General features: G+C 35.5%; 1 protein-coding gene across 1 annotated transcript in view; it reads left to right on the top strand.

Annotated features, from left to right (window-relative positions):
• The first annotated feature begins 2,555 nt into the window (after positions 1-2,555).
• LOC134839263 (uncharacterized) overlaps positions 2,556-12,950 on the top strand; it is a 49,135-nt gene continuing 38,740 nt past the window's right edge. The window contains exon 1 of the mRNA XM_063854759.1: positions 2,556-2,571. The gene's annotated coding sequence lies outside the window, so the exon portion shown is untranslated. The remainder of the gene's footprint in view (positions 2,572-12,950) is intronic.

A 12,950-nucleotide genomic window follows, 5' to 3' on the forward strand; every position in this document is an offset into this window, starting at 1 on the left:
CCACTCACAATAGCTCTATCAGATCTATAGATGTTATATTCACTTAGCAAAAGCTCTGATGATTGAATATTCTCGTTAAGCCAAGTTTCGCTTAAGCATATGACATTAAAATTTCCAACTGCATTTGCATTTGCTAGCTTAGTTCTTCTCTCTATGTTGATTAGGCTTCTAGTATTTAGTTGCAGAATGTTGAGGAATCCTAGTCAATGCTGGGGTTCCTGAACTTCAGTGTCAATAGTTACTTTCACACCATCATTGAACAATTCTAGATTCCTTATTTTCAGTTTTTCGCGAGGAACGCCTTCATCTAGTAGTTGTCTTCGTTTCTTAAGGATTTCGTTCTCTTTAATTGCACTCTCTTTGGTCAATGCTGGTAGCAGGTAGACCTCTTTTTCGACCAATTGTTCTCGCTTTTCTCGGCTTTTTGCTAGTACTACTCGTGCTTCATGTTCGCTAGGTACAGTTACCAGCAGTGTTCTTGGCTTCATTCGATTACGATCAAATTTTCCCAGTCGTTTTAGTTCTATTATTTTCGGCTTCACTCCAATTATGTCTAGTATTTCGTTTACTTCGTCATTTGTTGGGACAAGGTTTTCTCCTTTTGTTTTCTCAGGGTCCTCTTTGACCCCTTGTATCCTAAAACTTTGATTTATGTTGTGATCAGAGTTAGATCTGGCAGCATGTTGAGTGGTTTGAGCTTGATTTATCCGGGTGGTGGTTTCAGCAGCTACAACGGCACTATAAGTTTTTTTCCACTTTATCGCATGTCGTTTTCATTGCATTTCTATTTTTTTGATCTACTAAATCGGTAAGTCTTCTTTCCATGCTTTTAAGGCTTTCAGTTACATCAATGTTTGAGAGCTTCTCGTCTATGTTGGCCAGGGTTTTGCATCTTATAAAGTTGTCTCGTTCATTATTTTGCACACAAGTATTACAAAGCAACATGACATTCGGCCCTAGTTCTTTTATTCCATTTATGGCCACTAGAGACAACCCAACACAAGTTGGTTCCAAATGCATTTGAGCGTTGCATGCGACACAAGTGTATGTTTTCTCGTTGCCGGCAAAGCCTCTTTTACATGTTTTGCAGTTTTTGCTTATACTATGGATAGAAAAACAGTTAAACCTGGTGGTTCCCGAAAAGGGGAGGCCTGTGGCTCACTCAGGGGAAAAAGAAGAAATAGACAAACCTGGTGGTTCCCGAAAAGGGGAGGCCTGCGGTTCACTATTTCTACTTACGTTAATAGGGGCACTGACAGTTCTTGAAACGACACTCGTAATATACCAGATGTCCTTCTGTATTGCAGATGTTCGAATGTTTATCGTATAAGATTTTATTCTTGAGAATACTTTTAATGCCCTTCAGACCTTCTTCACTGAGGTGCACTTCGTCAGTTTTCAAATGATATGAGCTGTGGATTTTTTCACTCACTCCTCTAAACTTCCAAGTTCCTTTTATCTTTCTTAGGAATTCGTTTATTTTTGCAGATCGAGCTCGGTTCTCACTACAATGAGGGATTCCGATGACGAAAACTTTTTTGGCTCGTTCACACAGCTCCTCGGCTAGCTTCGACAGTTCTTCAGCAATGTCGCCTGCAGGTATACTGGAGGGGTCTTTTCCGTTGAAGGCGTCGTTTCCGCCGATGAGCAGAGCGATGATGTTGAATTTGTCTTCTCGGTTAAGAAGTTTTGGACCGCACCAATTCGGGCCCCAGGTAGGGACAAGATATTGAAATTTGGAAAATCAAGATGGCGTGCTTGAGAATCCGCAATCAGGAGATTTTTTGAAGATGATGTCTTGAGCAAGTGATATCTTCTGTCGGACATTTTATCGCGGGGCAACCATTGCTACCCCGGTAAACATTTCAAGTATCTATTTAATAATTTGGAGGCTTAAATTTTATGAAAACGCCAATAACTACTAAAGAAGGATCATGAAATTGAGAAGATCTTCAAAAAAGTTTTCAAATTGATCATATTTCACGACTTAATGAGAAAATTTTCGGCTTGAAGTCCCTAATTTTACGATTCGGCTTGATGACCGGTACCCACCTTGCAGAAGGCATCTAGTACCTTGCAGAAGGCAGTAAGTTAACTATACTAATAGTGGAAAAAAAACGAAATGCTTGACTCACGCTATTCTTAAACAACAAGATATACGTTGCATTGTTCTATGCAAAAAATCCTGTCTTATTCTTATATATTATAATAGTTACTAAAACTGCCCTATTTCTCAGAAAAACGAAAAACGCATGCACTCATATGTTTTAATATCTGGCTGAGTGGCCCTGCATTGGTGTCAAGAAATAAAACGGGCCTCAATTTCCGAAAATTAACGTTTTACAGATAGAAATTGTCGTTTTGAAGTGCCTGCAAAGTTTACATTTTGGCCTGAGTTACTAGAAGAAAAAATCAAATATTCGTCTAGTATATTTGTACTTGTACTTCACGCGAATTACTGGTATCTCACTTTATCCTCAGTGCTGCTGCTCAGTTTTGCAAATTCTTTTTGATTTTGATTAACTTATTTATGATTACTTTCTTACTTTTGAAATATTCTACTTATTGAGCGTGAGTCACTTAGCATAGAACCTATTTAACTTTCATTATTGAAAAAAAAATGACGGCGTATTTGTGCTCGGGTTGATTTTTTTCTCCATAGAGGACGACTTTTGTTTTTTAAAGAAATTTTTGACGATTTTTTTTCAACTCAAATTGACTTTCGAAGAAAATGACGGAATGTGTGTTCTGGGGTTCGTTTTTTTTTTCTTCAGACGAAGTTCGACTTTTTAAAGAGTGAATTTGACAAAAGTTAGCTCAAATTAAAAAAACTCACCTTTGATCTTTTGTTGCAAAAGTTATGGGGGTTTAAAAATGGCCAAGTTACCCATATTTGAGATATTTACCGCTAGATAAATTTTTTTCAATAACGTATTTTTTGAAGATTTAGGAGATTTTACTTTTCCGACTTATGAAGAGAGTGCGGAGTATTTATGCTTGAGTGGTTTTCGTTCCGACTATCGAAGAACGCAAGGAATATATATGCTCGGGGTGGTTTTTTAAAAGTCATTCCCTCGGGTGATCGATCCATGGATCTTCGTGGACTCAGAAGAGTCGCACTCACCCCTAGACTGCACTGATATTAGGACAGGTGTGAAACGCTCACTGTGCTACTTTGCTTCTAAAAATTAACGCGCATTATTTGCGATTGACGAATTATCCCGCAGCACAAAATTGTTTCAAATTAAATTGAGGCGGGCTAATTAGTCTTATTAATTCCATGCACGAATCTTAAAGTTCATAGTTAATCGTCAATGTTTCCTTAATAAAAAAATATTCGAGACCATTTAAAAGGCGATCATTGCTGGTTGATTGCTTAGTAATCTAGCCTAAGTTATAAGTCTCACCTTAATTCGTCAAGTTTCTTGACAATAGTTATAGTAAAAAAGCTAGAAAAGAGTATAAAATTATATTATGGATAGTTAATTATAAATTATTTGAACAAATAATGAACAACTGTCTTTACTACTTATAGAGATGGGGTCAATACCTAGTTTTTGCATTTAAACTAACACTTTGTTCCGTTACTTTCGCTACAAAAGTCAGAACAACAACGTACCGCAAGCGTTAATTGTCACAAATTGGCCAAAATGGCAATCGCTAAACCCCCATAAGTTTACGAAAATTGATCACAGGTGAAATAATTTTTTTGAATTTAATCTCAGGACAACAATACTTTTGACTGATAAAAAAATTCCGTCAAAATGGCTAGTTAAAAGTCGAAATTTGTCTGATGAAAAAAACCAAACCGAGCACATTTATTCCATTACTTTTGCTACAAAAGTCAGAACAACAACGTAACGCAAGCGATATTTTCATACGTGCCGAATCACACTGTTCTACTATTTTTGTTCAAACTGGATTAATGAGGCTAGCCAATCGATCGTCTTAATTTCGTACTACTCAAATGCTCACTCTTAATGTTTAATATTGTCCCACACTATTCAATGCTGATTGAGTGGCATTCGGAACATTCAGGGTTTTGATCTACTTTACTAACCGCTTGGTTGGTTTTTCATCCTGAATTCAAACGCTTTCAGTTTAATTTAAAATGTTTTTGTTTTGTTTTAAACCCTGTAAATGTATCTATATATAGGGGCGGATTTAGGGGAAAAATAACAAAATCGTAAGACAAACAGTTTTCGTAGCCAAACAATTGAGACGCGCCCTTAAACTGGTGAGACACAATTTGATTAATTTCGGACAAAAGTTTAAAAAGTTATAAATTAAGACTGACTGACCTCCAATAATACCAGAGGCGTATTTGGGGGGGGGGGGTTAGCGTACGCCTTTTCCTAATGATTTGACCCCCTCACAAAGCAAGGGCCCCCTTTGGGTAATAATTTATGGCCTTCATTTTCGGCCTTCCAACACTAAAATTTTTCTAAAGGTACCTGCGGGTTTACAGGGGCGGATCTAGGATTTTGTCATGGGGGGAGGCGGCTTCTCAAAAAATTTTCGAAGCTTTGTCGACATTTTTTTTAGGTCGACCTAATTAATTTTCCGAGCTCTCCCAAAGCATTAAGAAGACGCTGTTTTGGTAAAATTTTCTGTACCGCAGGCAAAACAAAATTTTGAGAAAATAAGCCAAAAAATAGCATTTTTGAACACTTTTTGCAAAATTTTGACCAAAAAATTGCGCTTTTTCGCCGCGCGCTCGCCCCTCAAAGTTAGTCTATATTGGCGCCAACGGCGCCTTTAGAAAATTTTTTGGGTCCATCACCAAATATGGATTTCTCAAAATAGTTCAAAGTGGGGAACCGTTTTGTCTGGAGGGGGCCGAACCCATGAGGGGGGGGGGGGGGTGTCCACCTTATCCACCTTAATCTGCCCCTGGTTAAAAGTTTCGAAAAATGTTTGAGAAATCCCCTTGAGAAACCCCAGATCCGCCCCTGTATTTTTAAAGGTCAAAAAATGTTTTTGGTTGACCTTGGAAAAGTTACGCGATATTTGCGAATGCGAAGCTTTTTCTGCCTCAAGATGTTACATCAGCCCCTAAGCGTGGATTTGCAGGATATATCAACAATGAAGAAAAAAGCTAGTTTCTGGCCTGAAGTTCTGCTTTTTATATCTTAAAACAACTTGGTTACTTTGAGTTTGGTAATAGTAGTGTTTGTGTTTTAATGGGTAACAAACTCCCCTCACCCCATTAAAAAGAGTTGAGCAGATGAGCATATACTTTTATACGAGCAGCATAGTAGATCAGCATATATAACTTTGGACCTTGTAACAATTCCGCCTTTGTAAAAGAGTGAGGATATAAGCAAGAGCAAAAGAGGTTTTAGCTGCAAATTAAACAGTTTTATGGTTGTTTATATGTTTTATGTTATTTAGATGTTACCTGATTTTTGCCATGATATTTTCATTAAGTAGTCTGTAACCTTGTTGTAAGTAACAACATAAAGGAAAATTGTTATAAAGCAAAAGAGTTCCAGTTAAAAATGGTTTAGGTTATTACAGGCAGTGATGCTAGGATGGAGATGCTAGAAAAATCTGCCTGCAAAATCAATCAAGTTTGTGGAAAACATTTATGTGAATAGAAATTGGTGTAAAACTTTTCTTCGAATCACCATTATTTTCGCTTTTTGAAATGTCCCACTTCTCTGGCGTCCTTAGTGAGGTTGACGTTCTTGCCAGGCCCCAAGGGTTTCTGCTAGAAAGATAATTCAGCCGAATTGGAAAATTTTTTGTCTTAGAGAGCATAATAATTTATAGAACATCAGAGCATTACACATTTTTGTCCAAGATACCTGTAAGCATATACCGGAATGTATTTGAATTAAAAACCTTTTAGTTAATTAAATAGCTCTTCAAAAACGATTAAAATAGTTGAAGATATTCAACGAATTCTCTGCTAAAAAATGTAGCGAGTCTGAGAGAAAACTCGATTATTTCATTTGTGACAACATTTACAGCCTCTAGCTATTTACAGCCTCTTTTCTTTTCAATTACACCCACCCTTAGTGAAGATATCAATGTTAGCGTATAATTTTTGAAATAATGTCGTTTTTCTGGAGAATTTCAACAGAAATAGTTGAAACAAGACTGCTCGTATATCAGGACAAAGCCCTGAATGTTCCGACTGTCCCTTAATTCAAATCGAATAGTTTTTGGGAAAAGAAAATATTGAAAACCTATACATTTTGAACAACATTGAATTATGAAATATTGAGTCCTATGAAATTAGTACGACTGATTCATTTAGCTAGCCTCAGCTCAATTTGGAACGATTCTGCTGTGCATGATAATTCGCCGCGCATGAAAAATTTGTGTTGCGCTCTCAGCATTATAAATAAATTCTTTACAGCGCATAATTTAGTCCAGAACAAGGCAAATTTTTCAAAACACCCAGAACTGCACAAAAAATGATCGGAGATGATATATTTTTTTCTTATTCGAACTCAGGAAAATGATATTTTCAATGGCGTAATAAAAAATGTGTTGAAAATTTTTATTTCGATTTGGTGAAAATTGACTCAATAAAACAACCACACCGAGCATAAATAGTCCGTTTTCTTCGAAAATCGGAACAATAATGCGCATCTTTCAGATTAGTTCAGTTACTCCATTTTCTCATAAATAGTCAGTGAACTGCAAAAAATAGCTATTTATTTTAAATCTGGGGTCTGCTTGTGAGATAATAAAATGAAATCTGATGTTCAGCTCCTCAGAAAAACAAAATATGCATATAGCTTAAATGCACTGCTTTAGCAGACTGGCATTTTCAGCAGACCAGTTTAGCGGGGGCCAATAATTTAGCAGACCCATTTCTTAGCATAAATATTGAAAAGTGAGCCTTTTCACAGACCAACGTAAAACAATAATGCATAATTAATCAATATACGTAAGAAGACGCTCAGTCTTGGGTCAAGCTACCTTAATTAAACAAACTATCTTACGATAATTCAACGATACTATTGAGTTATGACCGATGTGGTTAACTCATATAGTAATTTCGGATAGGGTACACCATCTGCTCGTCACGCTATCTTATTTTCGGCCGGATAGATTCGTGCAACTTCTCAGTCTAATACCGATCCTAATCTTACTCTTATACTTTCTAGTCTCAGGGTGTTTAACTAGTCTCTGCTAGGCTCAATAGATCTAGGGTATACTGGTTTGTTGCGGCTGCTGAAGTTCTCTTGGAGAGACAACTAATTTCTAAGTTAAATTCAAATTTCTCTGGTGCTGAAATTACAAGTAATTTCAGCACTTACAAATAAGTCGGTTGTTAGTTAGATGGATCACGATTGGTTAATATTAAATACTTTACAGTGGTAAAATATCTAATTTATCCGATCATAAAATGTAGTTTACATCAGGTTCCACCCATCCGGGTTTTACAGAATTTTTTAGAATTATCTTTCTGCAATTCAAAGGATGGATGATGAACGTTGGTATTTGGCGAATATCGTATTCTTGTCCGGTTCCTCTTGTTAGAGAAGTTCCAGGACGCTGGAGTTAGGGGCATCATCCGTTGTGTCTTCTTGTGACAACGACTGTGTTTCCCAACGAAATCAATCTGATTTCAAAATGGTTTGCTATGACGGGTTTTTCTGTATTATGTACAGAACTTGTTTTTTGTTCAACCTCGTCTGGGAATGGCGTGGAGATTGTGCGTGGAGGGGATGCCTTGTAACTCGGATCTGTACGTACACTTGAACATCGAGGTGGTCATTGGTCTAGTTCAATGAAGTCCTTTTCTGCGAAGTCAAGTCGTACTCTTTAAGACCACTACTGTCTACGGCAAACAAATTTAAATTTCATTGGAGTGATGAAAACGGAAAAGCGTTCAAAAACATTCTTAATGCCGTTAAAAACATTACGGAAAACAGACACTTCGTAAGTGACAGGGAAACTCGCATTGTTTGTGACGCTAGCCGCGAAGGAATAGGCGCGGCTCTTGAACAAGATACACCAGATGGTTGGGCAACCATTGCGTATGCATCAAGGTTCTTAAATTCATGCGAACAGAAATACTCGGTAAACGAATTCGAGCTTTTGGCCGCAGTGTGGGCCATTGAGCATTTCAAGTATTACCTATACGGTAGACGTTTTACTCTGATAACGGACCATCAAACTGGTTTACTTCGGCGCCAATATATACTAACTTTGAGGGGGACCGCGCGCCAAAAAAAACGCGATTTTTTGTCAACATTTTTCAAAAAGTGCCCAAAAACGGCTTTTTGACTGTTTTTTTTCTTTCAAAAATTTGCCTGCGGCGCAGAAAATTTTGCCAAAATAGGGGCAAAACAGTGCTTTGGGAGAGCTCGAAAAATCAATTTGGTCGACCTAAAAAAAAGGTCGTCAAATTTTTGGATTTGGAAATTTTTCGAAAATCCCCCCCTCGAGAAAACCCTAGATCCGCCCCTGATATCGAACTATATCAAATTAAATATCAAGCAAATCATAGCCAACAGACAGTTGGAAGAGTATGAAAACCAAAAAACCAAAAAATTTTCCTTCCAAGTTTAATTCGCTTTCCTTGTTCTTTCACAGTTCTCCATTTGTCTGATGGCTTTATTTTGACTGACATTTTGACAACATTCGACACAATCTTACGTAAAAAAACTCTACAGATGAAATAGATGATAGTGGTGTTACTGGCAGGTTTACCAACTGGTCTCTATTGTAGTGACCGGTCACTATTAGTCTCTAAAAGCTCTATACTATTTACTGGTCACTATTTTTATTTATAGTCAAGAACACATCAAGCTCCTGCGGTCCCCCCTGTGAACTATTTTGAGATATCCAATTTTTCTACAGGCGCCTTGGGCGCCAATTTACACTAAATTGAGGGGTAGCGCGCGCCGAAAAAACGAGATTTTTTTTGGTCAAAATTTGCCTTTTCTGGCCTGTTTCAAATTTTTTTTGTTCATTCTGAGATATTTTCGGTAGATTTTGATAGAGTCACTACTTTTTCGGAGACCAATTTGGAACCCTGGTTACTGGCGTCTCCATTTAACTTCTGATAGGCCTAGATTTTCTAATTCTAAAGATGGAGTTTATACAATAAGAGCAAGAATTTAACCAAAAATGCGCTATGACGTACTTTATTTGCGGTGTATGTTCATAGTATTTCATCACGAAGGATCTGTTGGTAAAATTTAGAGACAATTTCACGGTGAAAATAAAATTTTTAACCGTCTTGATGCAGCAGCTAAAGAAGTTAAACATCAAATAAAAAAGAGTCTGCTAAATAAAGCTGAGAAAACTAAGGTGTTGAGTTTGAGTAGAAGGAAAACAGATGCCGATGACCCAAAATTGTTTGTTGCCACATGTAAAATAAAAATCATATCTGGGATAGGCATATACAAAAAGTTAGATAGATCGACGCCTTATTCACAAATTTATGCAATAAACATCTATCATCGAGCTAATTAAGGGGCTTGCGAGTTTTCGAAGAGAGCTTTTTTCGAGAAAAAAAACTAGGTGAGTTGTCGAAGTTAAGTTTTGTATCTCGACAAAGTTGTTTTTCCGAGCTTCCCTAAAACCTAATTGTGGCGAACACTTTGCGCTGATGGCGAATTTTGGGCACTTTTTCAAAGATTTTGACCAAACATTGAGTTTTTTTCAGCGGGTGCCCCACCTTCAACATTTTTATTTGTTGACGCTAAAGAAGCCTGTAAAAAGTTATAAAGTTGTTCATACAAAAATTTATAGCGGAAAAACAAGAAAATAGATAATTCTTTGAATAAATTGGCAACCAATATTGACCAAATGGTAACTAAAACATAGTTATTTGTTTTTTTTTGTTCTTAGACTCTTTCTCCTCTTAACACATTATGCTCAGAACACCTCCTCGAGTCAAGCTATTTGTTCGTATTGTTACTTTGTACTTTAAATTGCACGTGGCAAGAACATTCAAAACAGATTTTTCTTAATTTTCCGTTTTTTTTAAAGTTAGTATCAATTTTGTAGAAAATTTTTTTGATTATAAGAAAAAATGATAAATGGCAGTTGGAACGGCTCTTTTTTTCCCCACCTCACTTAAGCATAATTTTTATGGTGTAACGAGGGGTCATTAAAGATTGGGTATGAAGAATAAATATATTTATCATAGCCTAATAAGTTGACATGCCTGTTTTTGTAACAATGAAACCATGTGAACAAAAAATTACAAGTCTAAAAGAACTTTGTTTTACTTTTTGAAAAAAGCTTTTTTATTGTTTTTCAAGCACTTTGACAAAAAATTTTGCGAAACAAAAAACGAATATGTTACGTCCGAGAGCAATTGGGACAGTCAACGTTTTGTGTTTTTATACGATGGATTTTGTTTTTGTTAGACATGATTTGACTTTGAGTTTGTTAAATATTGATTGGGTTATTTAATTGTAATTGATAGTTTTGAAATTATTTCTAAGACTATTTCTATCTCTACATTTTTGTCCTTTTCTTTTGTAGGGGTTTGAGTTGTTCTCTAGAATTCCAGCGACTTCTGTCTCCAAAAGTTGGTCTGTTAATCTCTTGCACTTATGATTTTTGTACTTAGTTTGATCTGTATTTAGTAATAAATTATTTGTTTTATTGGGTAACTGTCTTAATTTTTCACAAGAACACTTTTGAAAGTTTTCCTAATTTGGTTTTTCTGTCGAATGGTAACCATGATAGGCGTTTTTGTGCTGAACAATTGTTTGTATTGAAGCTGTTTGCCATTTATCAAGGTTTGATGTATTGATGTATCATTCGGTTTTGATCTTAGGTTCAGAATAAGATTCGCTTTTACTGCATTTCATTAGTGTTTTTTTTCAGAAAACCAGGGTACAAATCAAAGAAAACTATTATCTGTTCATTTCATTATTAGATGATCCTCCCTTGATGTATAAAGTTTGTGGGATGGGTACGATTTTTAAGCTGATAAATTTATGTTTTTTTTTTTAAAAATTGAATGGTACCGTTTTTCATTTTTCGATGTTTTTAGTTTTAGGCAAGATTCCTGTTTAGGCAAGATTCCCATTTAGGTATGAGGATGCGATTATGTTCGACTAGTTAAGGTTTTTCATGTTTTTTTAAAACCCTGACGTCGCTAATGTTTTTCTTGAAAACTTATGTTTTTAGATCAAGATTGAAAAACCGTTGCGTATGATCTGAAATGGATTCGATTTTTAAGCGTTTTCGCTGCATTGCATAATTTGTTCGAACGGCGGTATGATTGTTGTTGTGCATTCTTTTTTTGTTGCACTTCCGCATGGGGTAAAAATAGTTTTGTGAATTGGCCTTATTTCATTGCAATTGAATTTTCAAACCAGTGTTTTCTTTGCGACGCTGAAAATTTGAGTTATGGTTTAGTGATATGGTTATGGTAGCTTTGGTGAATGATATTGTTTAAATAGTTTTTTCTTCGTGTTAACTGTTGAGCTTGAAATGGCAATAAGTTGCCATTAGTTGTCTCAAACGAGAAATGATCTTCTTCAGTGAGTATTTTGGCTTTTCTGCAACGTTATCTAAAAAAAATAAGAAAAAAAGAGAAAATATCGAAGAATAGGAACGAACTTTGGATTCAGGTAAAAAATTTACCAGCCAATTTTAACGACAAACAAAAAGAAATCTTGTTATCTCGTTGGAGCAAGTGTGCTGTCATATCAAACCCATTTTGGTCGCAATTCGAATTCAAAAAAGAAAGTTTGACAAAACTCGCTGTCGATAAAAATTTGTTTGATTTTTAACGCTTTTCAGAAAAATTTGGACAAAATTGGATTAAGATGAGGGAAAATGGCTGCCATATCAGTTTAATTCGGCTACAAACTCAATGTTATTTAGCTATTTTTAATTCTAATCGTTATTTTTTTTTAAAATCCATTTCAGGCAATCTTTGCTAAAAAAACGGCAAATTGTAAGAAACTGAAAAAAATTTAATCACTTTATGGGAATCACGTGCTATTACGATTTTATTTCAATTATTTCCCAATTATCCCGATATTATCCGATCTCCGTTTCTATAGGCAGTGACTTTTATTTCAAATAGCAGACAATATATTTGCAATAGGCTACATTTGTTTTTGCTCATCTTTTTCAAATTATTCTTCCGATGGTTATCACTGTTACTGTATAATTAGGTATATGTTTAACTGGTTGGTTTTTTTCATCTATTGATCATTCTCGTAATTTGAAAAAATGTCTCTTTCTTTTTTTTGTAGTTTAATTGTCGTTAGGACTGTTTCCGTGTCTGAACACGATAGTAAATTTTTTAATTTTTCATTTCTGAAACTCTTTTTCTTTCTTTGTATAGAAGAGAATGAGTTCGAACATTAGTTTCTGGATATGACATGGTAATCTTGTACGTTATGTATTTTTTGTCTTAGTCTGATCTTATGCATGATGTTTTCAGCTCGAGTGGTATGAGGACTAATTCTTATGCGGCTACGTGAAGTAGGCAATTAGTTAAACTTTGCTTATAGCCTGTAAGTTGTTGCGGCAAACGTTTTTCTAAATATTTTTTTTGGTTTTCAATTTTTTTAATTAATTCTCATTTTTGTAAGATCGATGTTTCAATTTTTAGGGACCAGAAACCCAGAAAAAAACAGATATAGAGAGTGTGAATCGCTTCTTGCAATTTAATAGGCGCCTATCTTAGAGGAATAAAAACTTGTTTGAAAAGGTGTTTCCTAACTTTAATTAAGGGGTGAACGATATGTGATTGAGATTGAGACTACTGAATCAATCTTCAAGATTGAGACACAACTAAAAGTCGAGTAGATTGTTAATTAAAGTTATTGTACTTGATTTAAGCTTGCGTCAACAAAGAGGCAACACTAATTTGAGATGTCTTCAAAAATTATCGAACACCTGTAACTTTTAGTTAAAAATAGTTGTTTTTTTTAAATGAAAAATTGAAAACCAAGGAAAGCCTGGATTTATTGAAAATATGTTGAAGATGAAGATCAATTTTA

This window comes from Symsagittifera roscoffensis, chromosome 2, assembly GCF_963678635.1.
Source record: "Symsagittifera roscoffensis chromosome 2, txSymRosc1.1, whole genome shotgun sequence".
Taxonomy (NCBI): Eukaryota; Metazoa; Xenacoelomorpha; order Acoela; family Convolutidae; genus Symsagittifera; species Symsagittifera roscoffensis.